This window comes from Balaenoptera physalus, assembly GCF_965194825.1.
Source record: "Balaenoptera physalus genome assembly, chromosome: 4".
NCBI lineage: Eukaryota > Metazoa > Chordata > Mammalia > Artiodactyla > Balaenopteridae > Balaenoptera > Balaenoptera physalus.
Window position 1 is genome coordinate 28,933,744 of NC_138891.1, and position 21,981 is coordinate 28,955,724.

Here is a 21,981-nt window from a genome sequence, read left to right on the forward strand (position 1 = left end):
GCGAGCCTGCGGTGGCAGAGGCCAACCTGACGTTGCAGTAGCATGAGGCGCACCATGCGTTCTCCCAGGGAAGTTGTCCCTGGATCACGGGACCCTGGCAGTGGCGGGCTGCACAGGCTCCCGGGAGGGGATGTGTGGAGAGTAACCTGTACTTGCACACAGGCTTCTTGGTGGCGGCAGCAGCAGCCTTAGCGTCTCATGCCTGTCTCTGGGGTCCACGCTGATAGCCGCGCCTTGCACCCGTATCTGGAGCTCCTTTAAGCAGTGCTCTTAATCCCCTTTCCTCGCACACCAGGAATGAAAGAGGCAAGAAAAAGCCTCTTGTCTCTTCTGCAGCTCCAGACTTTTCCCCTGACTCCCTCCTGGCTAGCTGTGATGCACTAGCCCCCTTCAGGCTGTGTTCACACAGCCAACCCCAGTCCTCTCCCTGGGATCCGATCTCTGAAGCCCGAGCCTCAGCTCCCAGTTGCCGCGCACCCCGGCGGGTGAGCAGACAAGCCTCTCAGGCTGGTGAGTGCTGGTCAGCACCGATCTTCTGTGCGGGAATCTCTCCGCTTTGCGCTCCGCACCCCTGTTGCTGCACTCTCCTCCTTGGCTCCGAAGCTTCCCCGTCCGCCACCTGCCGTCTCTGCCCGCAAAGGGGCTTCCTAGTGTGTGGAAACCTTTCCTCCTTCACAGCTCCCTCCCACTGGTGCTGGTCCTGTCTGTATTCTTTTGTCTCTGTTTTTTCTTTTTTTTTTTTGCCCTACCCAGGTACGTGGGGAGTTTCTTGCTTTTTGGGAGGTCTGAGGTCTTCTGCCAGCGTTCAGTTGGTGTTCTGTTGGAGTTGTACCACATGTAGGTGTATTTCTGATGTATTTGTGGGGAGGAAGGTGATCTCTGCATCTTACTCTTGTGCCATCTTGAAGCTCCCTTCTCTAATTATTTCTTGATAGTGTAATTACAATTAGTATTTGTTTATTAATCTTGTTTAACTTCACTGAACTCTTATTCATACTGCTAATTTATCTTCACTTTCTTTTGGGTTTTCTATGTAAATTATCATACATTCTGCAAATAATGTTTATTTTCTTATAACTTTTTACAAAATCTTTTTATGTCATATTTTTTAGGGAACTTCAAAACAATGTTGAATAGAAATATGATACTAGGAATCTTCATTTTTTTTGGTTTTTCACAGAAAGTTCTTAAAGCTTCATCATTAAGGTGATATTTGATATTTTCTGTGAGATCGTGATAGATATATTAATCTAGTTAAGGAAATGCTCATTTAGTCCTAGTTTGCTAATGTTATTTATTTTTTGTTACCGTCATTCATTTGTTTTATTTTTTAGATTCCATGTTAAGTGATAGCATACAGTATTTGTCTTTCTCTAGTCTGACTTATTTCACTGAGCATAATACCCTCCAGGTCCATCCATGTTGTTGCAAATGGCAAAAATATTCCGTTATATATATATATATATATATATATATATATATATATATATATATACCACATCTTCTTTAACCATTCATCTGTTAATGGTCACTTATACTGCTTCCATATCTTGGCTATTGTAAATAATGCTGCTGTGAACATTGTGGTGTATGTGTCTTTTCGAATTAGGGTTTTTGTTTTCTTCAGATGTATACCCAGAAGTGGAATTGCTGGATTACATGGTAGTTCTATTTATAGTTTTTTGAGGAAACTCCATACTGTTTCCCATAGTGGCTGCACCAATTTACATTCCCACCAACAGTGCACAAGTGTTCCCTTTTCTCCCCATCCTGACAACATTTGTTATTTGTGGTCTTCTTGATGATAGTCATTCTGACAAGTGTGAGGTAATATATCATTGTGGTGTTGATTTGCATTCCTGTGATGGTAGGTGATGTTGAGCATCTTTTCATGTGCCTGTTGGCCATCTCTATGTCTTCTTTGGAAAAAAATGTCTAATTCAGGTCTTTGCCCATTTTTAATTTGGTTGTTTGGTATTTTTGATATTGAGTTTTATGAGTTGTTTATATATTTTGGATATTAACCCCTTATTGGTTATATCATTCATTTGCAAATATTTTCTCACATTCAGTAGGTTCTTTTTGTTTTGTTGATGGTTTCCTTTGCTGTGCAAAAGTTTTTAAGTTTAATTAGGTCCCATTTGTTTATTTCTGCTTTTGTTTTCTTTGCCTTAGGACACAGATCCAAAAAAATATTGCTACTATTTATGTCAAAGAATGTTCTACCTATGATTTCTTGTGGGAGTTTTTGGTTTCTGGTCTTAAATTTAGGTCTTTAATCCATTTTGAGTTTATTTTTGTATATGCTGTGAGAAAATGTTCTAATTTTATATGTAGTTGACCAATTTTCACAGCACCACTTACTAAAGAAACTTTCTTTGCTCCATTGTATATTCTTGCCTCATTAACATAAATTAATTGACCATGAGTGCATGGCTTTATTTCCGGGCTCTCTATTCTGTTCCACTGATCTATGTGTCTGTTTTTGTGCCAGTATCTTACTGTTTTGATTACTGTGACTTTGCAGTATAGTCGGAAGTTAGGGATTGTTATACCTCACCTGTGGCTCTGCTCTTCTTTCTCAAGATTTTTTTGCCTTTTCAAGGTCTTTTGTGGTTCCATACAAATTTTAAAATTATTTGTTCTAGTTCTGTGAAAAATGCTATCGTTTTTTTGATAGGGATTGCATTGAATCTGTAGATTGCCATGGGTAGTATGATCATTTTAACAATATTAATCCTTCCAATCCATGAATACAGTATATCTTTCTATTTATTTGTGTCATCCCCATTTTCTTTCATTAGTGTCCTATAGTTTTCCAAGTGTAAGTCTTTTATCTCCTTAGGTAGGTCTATTCCTATGTGTACTATTTTATTTTTTTAAGTGATTATAAATGGGATTGTTTCCTTAATTTCTCTTTCTGATAGTTCATTGTTGGTATATAGAAATGAAACAGATTTCTGTGTATTAATTTTGTATACTGCAACTTTATTGAATTCATTGATGAGCTCTAGTAGATTTTAGTGGCATCTTTAGGATTTTCTATATATAGCGTCATGTCATCCACAGTGACAGTTGTACTTCTCCCTTTGTAATTTTGATTCCTTTTTCTTCTCTGATTTCTGTGGTTAGGACTTCCAATACTATGTTAAATAAAAGTGGTGAGAGTGGGCATCCTTGTCTTGTACCTGATCTTAGGGAAAATGTTTTTAGCTTTTCAACATTGAGTATGATGTTACCTGTGGGCTTATCATATATAGTCTTTTTTATATTGAGGTATGTTCCCTCTGTACCCAATTTGTGGTGAGTTTTTATCAAAAATGGATGTTGAATTTTATCAAAAACTTTGTCTGCATCTATTGAGATGATCATATGGCCTTTACTCTTTAATTTGTTAATATGGTGTACCGTATTGATTGATTTGCAGATATTGAACCATTCTTGCATCCCTGGGATAAATCAACTTGATCACAGTACATGATCCTTCTAATGTATTTTTGGATTCGTTTTGCAAATATTTTGTTTAGGATTTTTGCATCTACATTCATCACTGATATTGGCCTGTAATTTTGCTTTTCTGTGATATCATTGTTTGGTTTTTGTATCAAGGTATTGCTGGCCTCATAGAATGAGTTTGGAAGTGTTATTTCCTCTGCAATTTAAGGATGGGTGTTAACTCTTCTTTAAATATTTGGTAGAATTCACCCTGATGCCATCTGGTCATAGATTTTTGTTTGCTGGGAGTTTAGTTTTGTTTTCTGATTCCATTTTGTTACTGGTAATTAGTCTCTTTATATATTATTTTTCTTCCTGGTTCAGTCTCGGGAGATTGTATATTTCTGGGATTTGTCCCTTTCTTCTAGGTTGTCCATTTTATTGGCATATAGTTATTCATAGTAACCTCTTATGATCATTTGTATTTTTGTGGTGTCAGTTATAATTTCTCCTTTTTCATTTCTGATTTTACTGATTTGGCCCTCCTTCTTTTTTTCTTAATGGGTCTGGCTAAAGGTTTATCAATTTTGTTTGTCTTTTCACAAAACCAGCTCTTAGTTTTATTGATCTGTTCTATTGTTTTTTTAGTCTCTATTTCATTTATTTCTGCTCTAATCTTTATGATTTCTTTCCTTCTACTAAGTTTGGGTTTTGTTTATTCTTCTTTTCTAGTTCCTTTAGGTGTAAGGTTAGGTTGTTTATTTGGGATTTTTCTTGCTTGTATTGCTATAAACTTCCCTCTTAGAACTGCTTTTGCTAAGTACCATAGATTTTGGATCTTTGGGTTTTCTTTTTTATTTGTCTCCAGGCATTTTTGGACTTCTTTGATTTCTTCAGTTATCCATTTTTTGTTTAGTAGCATATTGTTTAACGTCCACGTGTTTGTGTTTTTTGCAGGTTTTTTCCCCCTGTAATTGATTTCTAGTCTCTTTATTCTGTGGTCAGGAAAGAAGCTTGGTATGATTTCAGTTTTCTTGAATTTACTTGGGCTTGTTTTGTGGCCTAGCATGTGGTCTATCCTGGAGAATGTTCCATATGCACTTGAAAAGAATGTGTATTCTGCTGCTTTTGGATGGAATGTTTTATATATATATATGTATACACACACACACACACACATATATGAATAGAACAAATGAACATATAAGGTAATCTGTTCTAATGTGTCATTTAAAGCCAGTGTTTCCTTATTGATTTTCTGTGTAGATGATCTGTACACTGATGTAAGTGGGGTATTAAAGTCCCCTATTATTGTGTTACTGTCAATTTCTCCCATTATGTCTGTTAACATTTGCTTTATGTATGTTGGGTGCATGTATGTTCACAATTGTTATATCTTCTTCTAGGATTGATCCCTTAATCATTACGTAGTGTCCTTCTTTGTCTCTTGTAACAGTCCTTGTTCTAAAGCCTATTTTGTCTGATATGAGTATTGCTACTTCAGCTTTCTTTTGATTTCCATTTGCACTGAAGACTTTTTCCATACCCTCACTTTCAGGCTGTGTGTGTTTTTAGATATGAATTGAGTCTCTTATAGGCAACATACACACACACACACACACACACACACACACACACACACACACATACACACACAGTAAGTCCCTTACATATGAACACATTTCTTTCCAAGAGTACATTCATAAGTCCAATTTGTTCATAAGTCCAACAAAGTTAGCCTAGGTACCCAACTAACACAATTGGCTATATAGTACTGTACTGTAATAGGTTTATAATACTTTTCACACAAATAATACATTAAAAAAACAAAGAAAAATAAAGAAAACATTTTTAATGTTACAGTACATTACCTTGAAAAGTACAGTAGTACCAGCTACATCACCGCTGCTTTTACACTTGCTTCCTGACATCCTGGGCTTGAAACAAAGATACTGTACTACTGTACTCTATACAGTATTGTACAGCAAAATACACAAAAGCGCAACCACTTGTGGAGGATGCACACACATGGCAATGTACGCCAGTCACGTGAGCTAACTTACATGACTGGACATATGAACACACATTTGTATCTTTGAAAGTGCACAGCTTGGAGGTTCGAATGTAGGGGACTTACTGTGTGTGTGTGTGTGCGTGTGCACACACACGTGTGCACACACGTATCTCTTGTTTTTTATCCATTCAGCATCTTATGTCTTTTTTTATTAGCTATCTACTTTATACATATTAATGTATATATGTCAATCCCAATCTCCCAATTCATCCCACCAATCCCCCAATCCCCCACTTTCACCCCTTGGTGTCTATACATTTGTTGTCTATATCTGTCTCTAGTTCTGCCTTGCAAACTGGTTCATCTGTACCATTTTTCTAGATTCCACATATATGCGTTAATATACGATATTTGTTTTTCTGTTTCTGACTCAATTCACTCTGTATGACAGTCTCTAGGTCCATCCACGTCTCTACAAATGATCCAATTTCATTCCTTTATATGGCTGAGTAATATTCCATTGTATATATGTGCCACATCTTCTTTATCCATTCGTCTGTCGATGGGCATTTAGGTTGCTTCCATGTCCTGGCTATTGTAAATAGTGCTGCAATGAACACTGGGGTGCATGTCTCTTTTTGAATTATGGTTTTCTCTGGGTATATGCTCAGTAGTGGGATTGCTGGGTCATATGTTAATTCTACTTTTAGTTTTTTAAGGTACCTCCATACTGTTCTCCATAGTGGCTGTATCAATTTACATTCCCACCAACAGTGCAAGAGGGTTCCCTTTTCTCCACACCCTCTCCAGCATTTATTGTTCGTAGATTCTCTGATGATGGCCATTCTGACTGGTGGGAGGTGATACCTCATTGTAGTTTTAATTTGCATTTCTCTAATAATTAGTGATGTTGAGCAGGTTTTCATGTGCCTGTTGGCCATCTGTATGTCTTCTTTGGAGAAATGTCTATTGAGGTCTTCTGCCCATTTTTTCATTGGGTTGTTTGTTCTTTTTAATATTGAGCTGCATGAGCTGTTTATATATTTTGGAGGTTAATCCTTTGTCTGTTGATTCATTTGCAAATATTTTCTCCCATTCTGAGGGTTGTCTTTTTGTCTTGTTTATGGTTTCCTTTGCTGTGCCAAAGCTTTTAAGTTTCATTAGGTCCCATTTGTTTATTTGTGTTTTTATTTCCATTACTGTAGGAGGTGGCTCAAAAAAGATCTTGCTGTGATTTATGTCAAAGAATGTTCTTCCTTTGTTTTCCTCTAAGAGTTTTCTAGTGTCCAGTCTTACATTTAGGTCTTTAATCCATTTTGAGTTTATTTTTGTGTATGGTTTTAGGGAGTGTTCTAATTTCATTCTTTTTACATGTAGCTGTCCAGTTTTCCCAGCACCACTTATTGAAGAGACTGCTTTTTCTCCACTGTATATCCTTGCTTCCTTTGTCATAGATTAATTGACTGTAGGTGTTTGTGTTTATCTCTGGGCTTTCTACCCTGTTCCATTGATATTATCTATGTTTTTCTACCAGTAGCATATTGTCTTGATTACTGTAGCTTTGTAGTATAGTCTTAAGTCAGGGAATCTGATTCCTCCAGCTCAGTTTTTTTCCCCCTCAAGGTTGCTTTGGCTATTTGGGGTCTTTTGTGTCTCCATACAAATTTTAAGATTTTTTTGTTCTAGTTCTGAAAAAAATCCCATTGATAATTTTATAGGGATTACACTGAATTTGTAGATTGCTTTGGGTAGTATAGTCATATTCACAGTGTTGATTCTTCCAATGCAGAACATGGTATATCTCTCCATCTGTTTGTGTCACCTTTGATTTCTTTCATCAGTGTCTTATAGTTTTCTGAATTCAGGTCTTTTATATCCTTAGGTAGGTTTATTCCTAGGTATTTCATTCTTTTCGTTGCAATGGTGTATGGGATTGTTTCCTTAATTTCTCTTTCTGATCTTTTGTTGTTAGTGTATAGGAATGCAAGATATTTCTGTGCATTAATTTTTTAACCTGCAACTTTACCAAATTCATTGATAAGCTCTAGTAGTTTTCTGGTAGCATCTTTAGGATTCTGTATGTATAGTATCATGTCATCTGCAAACAGTGACAGTTTTACTTCTTTTCCAATTTGGATTCCTTTTATTTCTTTTTCTTCCGTGATTGCTGTGGCTAAGACTTCCAAAACTATGTTGAATAATAGTGATGAGAGTGGACCTCCTTGTCTTGTTCTTGATCTTAGAGGAAATGGTTTCAGTTTTTCACCACAGTTCTTCAACATTGAGAACGATGTTGGCTGTGGGTTTGTCATATATGGCCTTCATTATGTTGAGGTAGGTTCCCTCTGTGCCTACTTTCTGGAGAGTTTTTATCATAAATAGATGTTGAATTTTGTCAAAAGCGTTTTCTGCATCTATGGAGATGATCATATAGTTTTTATTCTTAAATTTGTTAATATGGTATATCACATTGATTGATTTGTGTATAGTGAAGAATCCTTGCATCCCTAGGATAAATCACACTTGATCATGGTGTATGATCTTTTTAATTTGTTGTTGGATTCTGTTTGCTAGTATTTTGTTGAGGGTTTTTGCATCTATATTCATCAGTGATATTGGTCTGTAATTTTCTTTTTTTGTAGTATCTTTGTCTGCTTTTGGTATCAGGGTGATGGTGACCTTGTAGAATGAGTTTGGGAGTGTTCCTTCCTCTACAACTTTTTGGAAGAGTTTGAGAAGGACCGGTGTTAGCTTTTCTCTAAATGTTGGATAGAATTCACCTCTGAAGCCATCTGGTCCTGGATGTTTGTTGGAAGATTTTTAACCACAGTTTCAATTTCATTACTTGTGATTGGTCTGTTCATATTTTCTATTTCTTCCTCATTCAGTCTTGGAAGGTTTCACATTTCTACGAATTTGTCCATTTCTTCTAGGTTGTCCATTTTATTGGCATAGAGTTGCTTATAGTAGTCTCTTATGACGCTTTGTATTTTTTGTGGTGTCTGTTGTAACTTCTCTGTTTTCATTTCTAATTTTATTAATTTGAGTCCTCTCCCTCTTTTGCTTGCTGAGTCTGGCTATAAGTTTATCAATTTTGTTAACTTCTCAAATAACCAGCTTTTAGTTTTATTGATCTTTGCTATTGTTTTCTTTGTTTCTAGTTCATTCATTTCTGCTCTGATCTTTATGATTTCTTTCCTTCTACTAACTTTGGGGTTTGTTTGTTCTTCTTTCTCTAGTTCCTTTAGGTGAAATGGTAGATTGTTCATTAGAGATTTTTCTTGTTTTTGAGGTAGGATTGTATTGCCATAAACTTCCCTCTTAGAACTGCTTTTGCTGCATCCCATAAGTTTTGGATCATTGTCATTTGTCTCTAGGTATTTTTTTATTTCCTCTTTGATTTCTTCAGTGATCTCTTGGTTATTTAGTAATGCATCATTTAGCCTCCATGTGTTTGTGTTTTTTACGTTTTTTCCATATAATTTATTTCTAATCTCATAGTGTTGTGGTTGGAAAAAATGCTTGATATGATATCAATTTCCTTAAATTTACCAAGGTTTAATTTGTGACCCAAGATGTGATCTATCCTGGTGAATGTTCCATGTGCACTTGAGAAGAAAGTGTAATCTGCTGTTTTCAGATGGAATGTCCTATAAATATCAATTAAATCTGTCTGGTCTATTGTGTCACTTAAAGCTTGTGTTTCCTTATTAATATTCTGTCTGACAGAATTTTCTGTCTGTATAAAATGGATAACTAATAAGAACCTGCTGTATAACAAAAATAAATAAAATAAAATTCAAAAATACAAAACAAAATTTTATGTCTGGATGATCTGTCCATTGGAGTAAGTGAGGTGTTAAAGACCCCCACTATTACTGTGTTATTGTTGATTTCCTCTTTTATAGCTGTTAGCATTTGCCTTATGCATTGAGGTGCTCCTTTATTGGGTGCATATATATTTATAATTGTTATATCTGCTTCTTGCATTGCATTATCATTATGTAGTGTCCTTCCTTGTCTCTTGTAACATTCTTTATTTCAAAGTCTATTTTATCTGTTTTGAGTATTGCTACTCCAGCTTTCTTTTGATATCCATTTGCATAGAATATCTTTTTCTATCCCCTCACTTTCAGTCTGTATGTGTCCCTAGGTCAGAAGTGAAGCTCTTGTAGACAGAATATATACAGGTCTTGTTTGTGTATCCATTCAGCCACTCTGTGTCCTTTGGTTGGAGCATTAATCCATTCACATGTAAGGTAATTCTCGATATGTTCCTATTACCATTTGCTTAATTGTTTTGGGTTTGTTTTTTTTAGATCCTTTTCTTCTCTTGTGTATTCCACTTAGAGAAGTTCCTTTAGCATTTCTTGTAGAGCTGGTTTGGTGGTGCTGAATTCTCTTAGCTTTTGCTTGTCTGTAAAGCTTTTGATTTTTCCATCAAGTCTGAATGAGCTCCTTGCTGGGTAGAGTGATCTTGGTTGTAGGTTCTTCCCTTTCATCACTTTAAATATATCGTGCCACTCCCTTCTGGCTTGTAGTTTCTGCTGAGAAATCAGCTGTTAACCTTATGGGAGTTCCCTTGTATGTTATTTTTGTTTTTCCCTTGTTGCTTTTAATAATTTTTCTTTGTTTTTAATTCTTGTCAGTTCAATTACTATGTGTCTCTGTGTGTTTCTCCTTGGGTTTATCCTACCTGGGACTCTCTGTGTTTCCTGGACTTGGGTGGCTACTTCCTTCCCATGTTAGGGAAGTTTTTGGCTGTAATCTCTTCACATATTTTCTCGGGTCCTTTCTCTCCCTCTTCTCCTTCTGGGACCCCTATAATGTGAATGTTGGTCCGTTTAATGTTGTTCTAGAGGCCTCTTAGGCTGTCTTCATTTCTTTTTATTCTTTTCTCTTTATTCTGTTCCATGGCAGTGAATTCCACCATTCTGTCTTCCAGGTCACTTATCCTTTCTTCTGCCTCAGTTATTCTGCTATTGTTTCCTTCTAGTGTATTTTTCATTTCAGTTATTGTATTGTTCATCTCTGTTTGTTCTTTAATTCTTCTAGGTCTTTGTTAAATATTTCTTGCATCTTCTCGATCTCTGCTTCCATTCTTTTTCCAAGGTCCTGGATCATCTTCACTATCATTATTCTGAATTCTTTTTCTGGGAAGTTACCTATCTCCACTTCATTTAGTTGTTTTCCTGGTGTTTTATCTTGTTCCTTCATCTGGCACATAGTCCTCTGCCTTTTCATTTTGTCTTTCTTTCTGTGAATATGGTTTTCATTACACAGGCTGCAGGATTGTAGTTCTTTTTGCTTCTGCTGTCTGTCCTCTGGTGGATGAGGCTACCTAAGAGGCTTGTGCAAGCTTCCTGATGGGAGAGACTGGTGGTGGGTAGAGCTGGGTGTTGCTCTGGTAGGCAGAGCTCAGTAAAACTTTAATCTGCTTGTCTGCTGATGGGTGTTGCTCAGTTGCCTCCCTGTTGGTTGTTTGGCCTGAGGCTACCCAGCACTGGAGTCTACAGGCTCTTTGATGGGGCTAATGGTGGACTGTGGGAGAGCTCACGCCAAGGAGTCCTCCCCCAAACTTTTGTTGCCAGTGTCCTTGTCCCCATGGTGAGCCACAGCCACCCTCAGACTCTGCAGGAGACCCTCCAACACTAGCAGGTAGGTCTGGTTCAGTCTCCTATGGGGTCACTGCTCCTTCCCCCTGGGTCCTGATGCTCACACTACTTTGTGTGTGCCCTCCAAGAGTGGAGTCTCTGTTTCCCCCAGTCCTGTCGAAGTCCTGCAATCCTGCAATCAAATCCTACTAACCTTCAAAGTCTGATTCTCTGGGAATTCCTCCTCCCATTGCTGGACCCCTGGTTGGGAAGCCTGACGTGGGGCTCAGAACCTTCACTCCAGTGGGTGGACTTCTGTGGTATAATTGTTCTCCAATTTGTGAGTCGCCCACCCAGTGGTTATGGGATTTGATTTTATTGTGATTGCGCCTCTCCTACCATCTCATTGCAGCTTCTCCCTTGTCTTTGGATGTGGGGTATATTTTTTGGTGAGTTCTAGTGTCTTCCTGTTGATGATTGTTCAACAGTTAGTTGTGATTTCAGTGCTCTTGCAAGAGGGAATGACCACACGTCCTTCTACTTCACCATCTTGAGCCAAACTCTCTATGTCTTTTGATTAGAGCATTTAGTCTACTTACATTGTCAGTTTGTTATAATTTAGTCTACTTACATTTAGTCTACTTACATTGCCACTTTGTTATTGCCAGTTTGTTAAGAATTTTTGGTTTGTTTTTATAGTTCTTTTCGGTTCCTTTCTTCTTTTGTTCTCTTCCCTTGTGATTTGACAACTATCTTCAGTGTTGTTATATTTGGATTCCTTTCTCTTTTTGTGTGTGTGTCTATTATAGATTTTTGGTTTGTGGTCAGTAAGAGATTTAAACAAGATATAGCACTATATATGTGTGTGTTTGTGTGTTTGTATATATGATTATTTTTAGTTGCTGATCTCTTTCAAATGCTGATCAATTTCAAATGTATTTTAACAACCCTGCATTTTTATTCCACTCCCCCCACAATTACAGTTTTTGACATCATATTTTACAGCTCTTTGTTTTGTGGATCTCTTAACTGCTTTTCTTTTAACCTTCTTACCAATAGTACTGGTTGGTTTACTACCTGTACTGATATTTGCCTTTACTGACGAGCTTTTTCCTTTTATAATTTTCATGTTTCTAACTGTGGACATTTCTATTTTGCTTAGGTAAGTTCCTTTATCATTTTCTTGTAAAGCTGGTTTTCTGGTGCTGAACTGTTTTAGCTTTTACTTGTCTGAAAAACTTTTGATCTCTTCATCAGATCTGAATGAGATCATTGTCAGGTAGAGTATTCTTGGTTGTTGGTTTTTCCCTTTCATCACTTTAAATATATCATGCCACTCCCTTCTGGCCTGCAGAGCTTCTGCTGAAAAGTCAGGTGATAGCCTAATGTGAATTTCTATGTAATTTGCTGCTTTTAATATTCTCTCTTTATCTTTATCTTTTGCATTTTAATTACAGTGAGTCTTGGTGTGGTCCTCTTTGTGTTGATCCGTTTTGGGACTCTCTGTGCTTCCTAGACTTGGAAATCTGTTTCTTTTCCCAGGTTAGGGAAGTTTTCAGCTATTATGTCTTCAAATATGTTTCCCATCCATTTCTCTCTTTCTTTTCCTCCTGGGACTCCTATAATGAGAATGCTAGTATGACTGATGTTGTCCCAGAGGTCGCTTAAACTGCCCTCATTTCTTTTAATCCTTTTTCTTTTTTCAGTTCAGCTTCAGTGAATTACACTGCTCTGTCTTCCAGCTTGCTGATCTGTTCCTCTGTATCATTTAGTCTACTGTTGATTTCCTCTAGTATATTTTTCATTTCAGTTTTTGTAGTTTTTATGTCTGTTTTTGCTACAAACTTCTAACTTCTCACTCTGTTCATCCATTCTTCTTCAAGTTCTTTGATCATCTTTATGATCATTACTGTGAATACTTTATCTGGTTGGTTGCCTATCTCCACTTCACTTAGTTCTTCTGGGGTTTTATCTTGTTCCTTCATTTACAACATATTCCTCTGTCACCTCATTTTGTGTGATTTGCTGTTTTTATTTCTAGGTACCTGGAAGGTTGTTGTGTTTCCTGACCTTGGAGAAGTGGCCTCTCATAGGAAATGTCCTGTATGTCTGAGGAGCACACTCCCCTCTGGTCACCAGAGCTATATACTCTAGGGGTGCCCCCTTTGTGGGCTGCGTGCATCCTTCTGTTGTGGTGGGCTGACTTCTGTGGGCATTATGGTAGGTGGGGCTGGCCCCCAGTCTGATTGGTTGCCAGGCCCTGCCTTGTGCAGAGGCTGCTGGTTGCTAGTTGGCAGGGCTGGGTCATAAGGAGGCTAGCTGTGGAACCCTTAGGTGCCCAGGGGCTAGTGCTAGCTCACTGGTGAGCAGAGTCAGGCTCCTTTCAAATTACTGCCTACATGCTGGGTCTCAGAGCATGTGAAAATTTGTATGAATCTTTTAATCTTTTATGAGTGGAGTATCTGTCTCTTCCAGCCCTCCAGCTGTCCTATACACAAGCCCTGCTGGCCTTCAAAGCCAGACATTCTGGGGGCTTGTCTTCCCTGTGCAAATCTCCTGGGCTGGAGAGACCAATGTGGGGCTTGGACCATTCGCTTTTTGGGGAGAACCTCTGTAATTGTGATTATCCTCCTTTTTGTGGGACACCTACCCAAGGGTGTGGATCTTGACTATACTATGTCTCATCCCCTCCTGCCTATCTCACTATGGTTCGTTCTTTATATCTTTAGCTGTGGAAGATATTTTTTGCTTGTCTTCAGGTTGTTCTCATTGATAGTTTCTCTGTAAATAGTTGTAAATTTGGTGTACCCATGAGGGGAGGGTCTTCCGCATGAGCACAGGGTCTTCCTACTCTCGTCTCTTGTCCACACACCTCAACCTTGTTCTATATAGTCTTGAAAGTGGTTAGTGAAGTCACTATTATTATAGAACTATCTATTTCTGTCTTCAATTCTGTCAATTTTTGATTATATATAGTGAGAGTCTTTTATTAGTTTCTGGGTGCCTGACCACCAGTAGGCGGATCTGATTCCTGGGGTCTCTGGCTACAGGGTCCCAAGGGTCCTAGGTCTAGTGGCTGTGCACTGGTGTGTGGGACCATGTTCTGAGCCCTCTGGTGGGTTAGGCCATGTCCAGGGGCTAGGATCAGGGGGTCTTAAAGCAGTCTGTTTGCTGGTAGGTGAGGTTATGTCCCCACCCAGTTAATTGCTTGATCTGACGTGTCCCAGTACTGGTGCCTACTGGCTGATGGACAGGGGCAGAGCTAGGTTCTGATGTGAGTAAGTTAGAGGGAGGATTCCAACAGGGCACTTGCTAACTCCAGTGTCCACATGGTAGAAGCAGCTCCCCAAAATGGCTGATACCAGTGTCTCTGTCTCCAGGGTGAGCTCCAGTTGCCTCCGGCCTCTCTGAGAGACTCTCCAAAATCAGCAGGTAGGTCTGACCCAGGCTCCTTTCAAATTACTGCTTCTGCTCTGGGTCCTGGAGTGTGTTAAATTTTACTTGTGCCCTTTAAGAAAGAGTAAAGTCTCTATTCCCACAACCCTCTGGCTCTTCTGAAAGTAAGCCCCACTGGCCTCCAAAGCCAAACATTTTAGGGGGCTCATCTTCCTGGTGCAGGACCCCCAGCCTGGGGAACCCAATGTGGGGCTCAGATCCTGTGCTCATTTGGGAGAACCCTTGTTATTATAATTATTCTCCCATTTGTGGGTTGCCCACCCAGGGTTGTGGGTCTTAGCTATACAGCGACTGTGCTCCTCCTATCTGTCTTGTGGTTCTTTCTTTATGTCTTTAGTTGCAGAAGAATTTTTCTGGTAGGTTCTAGTCTTTCTCATAATAGTTTTTCTGTAAATAGTTGTCATTTTGGTGTGCCCATGAGAGGAAGTGGGCTCAGGGTCTTCCTACTCTGCCATCTTGGGAATTCTCTTCTCCAGTATTTCTTGATTTTCCTAAAAAGCAATAGCTATTCCTGTAACATGGCACTTCTCCACTATTCCTTTCAGTCCCACATTCTCTGCTACTCTACAAAGTCCCACAAGACTGAGGACTGTACTACACTCCAAATAGCATACTGAGACCTGGCTGTCCCAGGGAAGGAGGTATTCTTTATATGACTCAAAGAATGCTGCTTCCTTGAGAAGAACTTTGCACTCCCTCTGATATCTACAAGTATGTAACTGAGTACCTGCTCTGAATGTTCTACATTACACCCAGGGTCTAATTTTACCACCCCTGGCAGCCGTATCTCAGCATATGGTACATGATCAGTATTGGGGGCAAGTGGTGGCTTAGCTAACACTCCTCACCCAATGTATCATATGTAAATTAAATAAAAGAGTGCTTACTTTGCAAATACAGCTTTAAGACACATTCCTCAGCATTTTATGCATATCCATTTAAGTTTAGCCCTTATAGACTTCCCAGTGACAATGTTCAGACTTATCCCTTATTTCTGTTAAAAACTGGTTTCCTTTTCTTCAGTTTGTTCTTGTTCTGCCTTTTTATTTTTATTTTTTATATAGAACAAATGGAAAATTTTTGTGCAGTCTTTACACAGAGGTAACCCTCTAAGTCACTTAAAATATATATGTGTGTTTGTGTAGAAAATTTGGTATGTTAGTTCCTTTTTATATTTTGCCATGAAATCAATAGGTAGCATGTGTGTTCTTTTCATTAACAAAACTACATGTGGGTGTGGAGTATACTATGTTAAAATTGAAAACAAATTGCTTTTTCTTAAAAAGCAAACTATCAATTTATTTATAAGTAATTTTATTTTTTGTAACATTAAAGATAATTTCAGAATACCTTAAATCAATGTGTTAAGATACCCAACTTCTTTTTAATTGAATTAAGCAGCTCTTTCTTGCTTCATATTCATAAATCCTACTGCCTGTCATTTTCTCAGAGAAAATTAGTAACAGAATATCAGCTTTAGCAATTCAAAATTGTCTGTGTTACCTCTGCTTGATCTCAAAGTCTTAGCTCATTTTATTGATAGACTTTGCTGTCTTTGTTTCAGCTAAGTTCTTCAAGATTTAGAAATAGAGTGGCTAACTTCCAGCTTCAGGCCAGCATGTTAGAAGCTTAGAAGTTGCTACTCTGTTCTGACAACTAGTAAAAAACTGTATAAACTGAAAAATCAACTCTTCTTAGAACCATCAGAGAACTGATGTCACAGGGCAAACCATTACCCTAAAAATTGGAGAGACAGACAGGCACATACAGAAAAGCACAATTTACCAGAGCAGAAATCCATGAGCAGAACCTTCTTTAAGAACCAGTGCCTAGATAGGAAGACCTGAACTGTGATTGACAAATTTCTAGAGGTTCAATATGAACAAGTCTGAGGGTTAAAAACTCCAGGGGAATCCAGTCATAGGGGCATCCTCATGCTTTTGTGAGTTTTACCTCCAGGAGCTCAACCAGATCCTCAGAGTGAATATCAGAGAAAAATTCCCATGTGCTTCCAGCAGGGAGAGGGGAAAAGGAAATATTTTGTAATAGACCAGAACACTCTGTTCTTTTTAATAAGACCTGTCCTTGGGAGGAAACTATTTTATCAGAGCCTAATCTGCTACAGGGATTTTATCAGAGCCTACTTTACCTGGGGGAAGGGAAACACCCATCTTCCTCTAGTGTTCCTGTCCCACCTGGAGGAAGCAGGGGAGTGAGAAGTACTGGTGAAGTTTCAGGAGCACAGATTAAAAGACTGTTTTAAGCATAGAACTACAGAATGCTTCCCCTCCCCCACACCTCACCACTGCATTACTAAAGGCCTATTTGCTGCAGTTCTTTTACCCAGTACTTCTCACCTGTCTTTCAACAAAAAAATTACAGTGCATACTAAAAGGCATTTCTGTTTGAACAGTTTGAAAAGACTTAAGGAGCATCAGAACCAGAGTTGGATATGGCAAGAATGTTGCAATTATCAGACCAAGAATTTAAAGAATAAACAACTATGATTAGTATTCTAAGGGCTTTAATGGAAAAAGTAGACAATATGCAAGAACAGATAGATAATGTAAGCAGAGAGATGGAAATTCTAAGAAAGAATTGTAAAGAAATGCTAGAGATAAAAACACTAACAAAATGAAGAATACCTTTGTTGGGCTCAGTAGCAGGCTGTCCTCAGCTGAGGAAAGAATCTCTTAAGCTTGAGGATATGACAATAAAAACTTCCAAAACTAAAAAGCAAAGAGAAAAAATATTTCAAAAAGAAGAACAGAAAATCCAAGAGCTGCAGGACAATTGCAAAAGGTTTAGCATACACACAGTGGAAATACCAGAAGGAGAAAAAAGAGAGAAAGACACAGAATGTTTGAAGCAATAATGACTGAGAATTTCCCAAATTATTGTCAGACACCAACCCACAGATCCAGGAGGCTCAAAGAACACCAAGCAGGATAAATGTCAAACCAAACAATGTAGGTTCATAGTTTTAACAAATGTACCATTGTGGTGCAGATGTTGATGGTGGGGAAGTGTATGTGTGTGTGGGGAGGGCGGGCAGGGGATATATGGGAGCTCTGTTCTCTTTGTTCAGTTTTGCTCTGAAGTTAAAACTGCCCCCAAAATTAAATTTTGTTAATTAAAGTAGAATCATTTAATATACTAATTAGCATCTGGTTCTTCAGCAGAATTACTCCCACTCAAGGTGCTGTAGATGATCTTATTTCAATACCTTAAGTTTCAAGTCAAAGAGAAACTTAACCAGACTGAATCCATCACTGCTTCCTCTTGACCAGCTGACATTTTGGTCCAGTCAGGAACGCTATAAAGCCAGTACTTTGTGTCAGAATAAGCACAAGGCATGGTACAATTGGACTGCTATTTTAAACCAAAAGAAAGAGCCAAGGAGCTACAAAAATCTAAGATAACTGAAAGCTTGCCATCAGCATCACCACTGTTCCTATATGACTCCATTAAACCAGAAAGCTAGCACTTGTGCTATGAAGAAAGTGCAAAATCGAAGTGGACCTCTGCTATCCATGCACTGTTCATAGCTTCAACCAGACCCAACTTGTACCCTATGGCATACTTGACCATGTTTCCGTAGCTTCTAAAATATGGTTTATTTTTCTGTTTATGGCTTTATTTCTTCAGGGACATCTAGTTTTATTGATTACAATTCAATCTCAGCCTTTTAACTTATTTACTGTTTTTTAGAATCCAGTCTCTTTTCTCAAATTCTGTATCTTAGGAGAGACCACAATGGCAAGCATCTCTTTTTGTTTTTCTCCTGCATCAAGGTTGATCTTGGACCATCAATTCTCAGTCTTTATAATCACATGTAACCTTTGATTTGAGCCCAGTTATTCATCAGAAACTCTCAAACACTACCATATATTTTCATTCACCTCCTCTTCCCACTCTGCTAATTGACTTCCTCATCTTCTAAATGCTTTTACATTTGGACGTTGTCAGCCATTTCCCCTTTCCTAGTGGGAATCTTCCCCTTCAACAATGTACATGAGATTTCCTTACCTAAGTGATGGGTCTAATCAGAACTTCATAAAGCTTTAGTAAATATAACTGAATTTATTACCTAGGTACCATTAAAATGACTTCAATTATTGTCAGAATAAATGTCAGGGTGGGAGTGGGGAAAGGAGTACTTTCCAAAAGAGAACCATTACTTTTCTTCATTTTTAAAAAGTACTTTTTGGAGGTAGTAGAAGGGAATAACTGGGTCTTCAATTACAGTTGGGATAAAATAAACGAACATCACTTGAACCTATAATTGTAAGAACTCTTGAAGAACATGTACACTGACTTTAAACCACAGAATAGTCATTTTGTACCGCTCCCCCATTAGCTAACATAGTCTTTTAACCCACAGAATAGTCTTCTGAGAGATGGGCCCCTGTACTTGATGAGTGGCTTTAGAGAAATTGGTGGTTTTGCATCAGCAGTTACAGTAACTAGAGAAGAATTATTGCTTCCTTAACTTTGTGGCTCTGTGTGTTGACAGAAAAAAAAAAAAAAAAGCTAGAAAAATCAAAGCCAGATGGCTCTAAAGGAAATGCTTCTAATACTTCGGCTGTTGTTAAGACACCCTGGGAGGAGTTCTTTTATGGCTGGTCACCATGGCCCTGCTTTACTGGCCCATCTGTTCCCTAGATCTTGTGTAAGACCACTTGTGGCCCCAGTTAACTTTAACTGAGCAGCAAAGTACCTTGTTCTGGCTCCATAGTGCCTACTAAAAAAATAACTTTGGTGGCATGAAGGAGGAAAGAACAGACAAGGCAATATGGTTAATATGCTGCTCATAGACTAATAAGACCTCAGCTAAAACAGAAAGGAAACATTTAAGACATCTTGATAGATCATTTTTAAATAAGCAGAACTGTCTCCTATTTTTTCACAAGAAGTGACCTTTTGGCAATGGGAAACCTAGAAAAGTTGTGAAAATTAATTTCCTTTTCCAGTAACCTTCAGGAAATCATCCTTTATAATTTTGCTCAACCACTTATATAGGAGTGACAAAGCATGAAGGTGACAGTCTGTATGTGATCCACAGATTCCTTAGTTTCAATAAGGTTAACAGCATTGTTAAGAAATGATCATGCCTGGTAAACCCAGCGGCACACTGGTAAAACAACTCTCTAAGAGGGGGAAAAGGTCTAATTTTGTAGGCTTTGCAGAGTTTCATCATGTAACCCATGGCCCATTTAAAGCTACCAATAGTTTAAGAACAGGCTTGCAAAATTCCTGAATATTTAAAATTCAGCTCTCAAAGCCTCAATTTAGTGAGCCCCAGCTCAGCTCTGGACATGTTGCAAATAACTGGCACAGTTATGGTTTATAGCAGGTGTGTTTTGAAATGGAACGAGTTTCTTGCAAAATCATAATGGGAAGGAATCTAATACATACAATAGGCATGACATTCCCTGGAATGGTTTAGCAAACACACAAAAAAAGGAGTTTGGTTCAAAGGCTTTTTATTGCTTTTCACAAACTAGTAAGAACATTGTTGGATTATGTTGCATAGGAATTTTCCTGTAAAATTTCAGTATTTAGAATAGCTTAAAAGATTTAGACAAAATTGAAACATAGAGTTGGTGGTCAGTTTTAGTCAACAATACAAGACAAGAATGCACTAAGTACTCCTAATATATAGTAATAAAAATTACAGTAGGAAATGGGTAATCTCACCATTTAAATAACTCTGTCCCTTTAAATTAAGCTGTTCATCTTACTGGTGATGCTTCTAATTGCAATGGAATTTAAGAATAAATGTATAGATGGCTGTGCATGTTTGGGGCTGTTGGCATCTGATTGTCAAAAGGAACATGAGAATTGACAAGAGATGCAAACTATAAAGCACCTGAAAGGTTTCAGGTTCTCTAGAATAGAACAGAGGGGTCTGATTACAGAGTTTATTGGTGTTTCATTTTCTGCTTTGCAAAGTTCCATGAAAATTATCATCCAAGTAATTAGTAAGCAAAAAAATAAAAACCCCAAAAAACTAATATTTTTAATACTGTCATGTTGTGTTGACAAATCCAGGGCCTGTTCTCCAAGAGTACAATCTTTATTTTAAAAATGGGTAAAAAGAGATGTGTGTAGTTTTGACAAGGTTTGGGTAGAATTTACATGTTCATGCCATTTCTCATCTTTTTTTTTTTTTTTGGTTTGTTTTGAGAAGGATTTATTTAATTATTAGAAGAGATACAGCCTTCCAGCCTTACTGGAAGAGCCTACAGCCAGAAATATTCCAAAAATATATATATATGACTTGGAGTAGTTTGAGGAGTTTGATACATTTTGGCATAAATCAGTTTGAGAAATTTTTGCAATGAGTTTTTATAAGTTGAATATTGAAATTTTTGCATTTTGATAAACTTGATATATTTATTTCTTTTTTCTTTTCATTAACTCTGTGAAATCACCCGCTTCTAAATAAAAACGAGTGGTTGGATTAGAATTGTACTCTGATACTAGTTTGCCTGGATTGAAATCCCAGTCCCTTGGCCATTTTTAAAGAACTTATTTGTACTTCATTTACCACATCTGTAAATAAGTATTACAATAATAGTATTTTCTCCATATGGTTGTTACAAAGATTAAATGGGTTAATGTATATATTTTAACAAAAATCATGCCATACTAAAAGTACTCTTCTGAGATTTGCTTTTTATTTTTTTTAATAAATTTATTTATTTATTTATCTTTGACTGCGTTGGGTCTTCGTTGCTGAGCATGGGCTTTCTCTAGTTGCCATGAGCGGGGGCTACTCATCCTTGTGGTGCACGGTCTTATCATTGCGGTGGCTTCTCTTGTTGCGGAGCACGGGTTCTAGGCGCAGCGGCTTCAGTAGTTGTGGCTCGCGGGCTCTAGAGCGCAGGCTCAGTAGTTGTGGCGCACGGGCTTAGTTGCTCCGCGACAAGTGGGATCTTGCCGGACCAGGGCTCAAACCCGTGTCCTCTGCATTGGCAGGCGTGTTCTTAACCACTGCGCCACCAGGGAAGTCCCTGAGATTTGTTTTTCTGACTTAGTAATATAGTTCATTCATTTCACCTGTCAGCCTGATTCTTTGTAAAAACTTCCTGATATATGTATTGACATATATTTTGACATAAATTTTTCCAAACATCTACTATTATTAACAATGCTGAAATGATTATTCTGACTTAGTTTAGATATTCTATGCTTCAAGTTCTGATAGTTACTTATATAGCTAGAGCCAATAATCAATTTACAATTTTTTTAAAAACACTATCTTATTGATAGCAGCATTTACTTAACAGTTAATGCCCTTAACAGAGGGCATTTGCTTAATGGTTAATAGCATACTTGCATTTTAACTAGAATTTAAAGTTAAAAATGTATTTTCTATTACCAAGAAATAAGTATTCATTTGAATGTGTTTGGGAGAGTTAAATACAGGATATTTGGAATGCAGCATGCAGTCCTGCTTTCCCTGTTTCATGGAAA

General features: G+C 37.9%; 2 long non-coding RNA genes across 3 annotated transcripts in view; both read left to right on the forward strand.

The window, feature by feature from the left end:
* Positions 1–21,981, forward strand: part of LOC309660549 — a 391,217-nt gene that overhangs the window by 109,440 nt on the left and 259,796 nt on the right. The gene's annotated exons all lie outside the window — the stretch shown is intronic.
* Positions 283–5,086, forward strand: LOC309660557. Its single transcript, XR_014263462.1, has 2 exons — positions 283–3,205; positions 3,261–5,086. It is a non-coding gene; the product is annotated as an uncharacterized lncRNA (long non-coding RNA).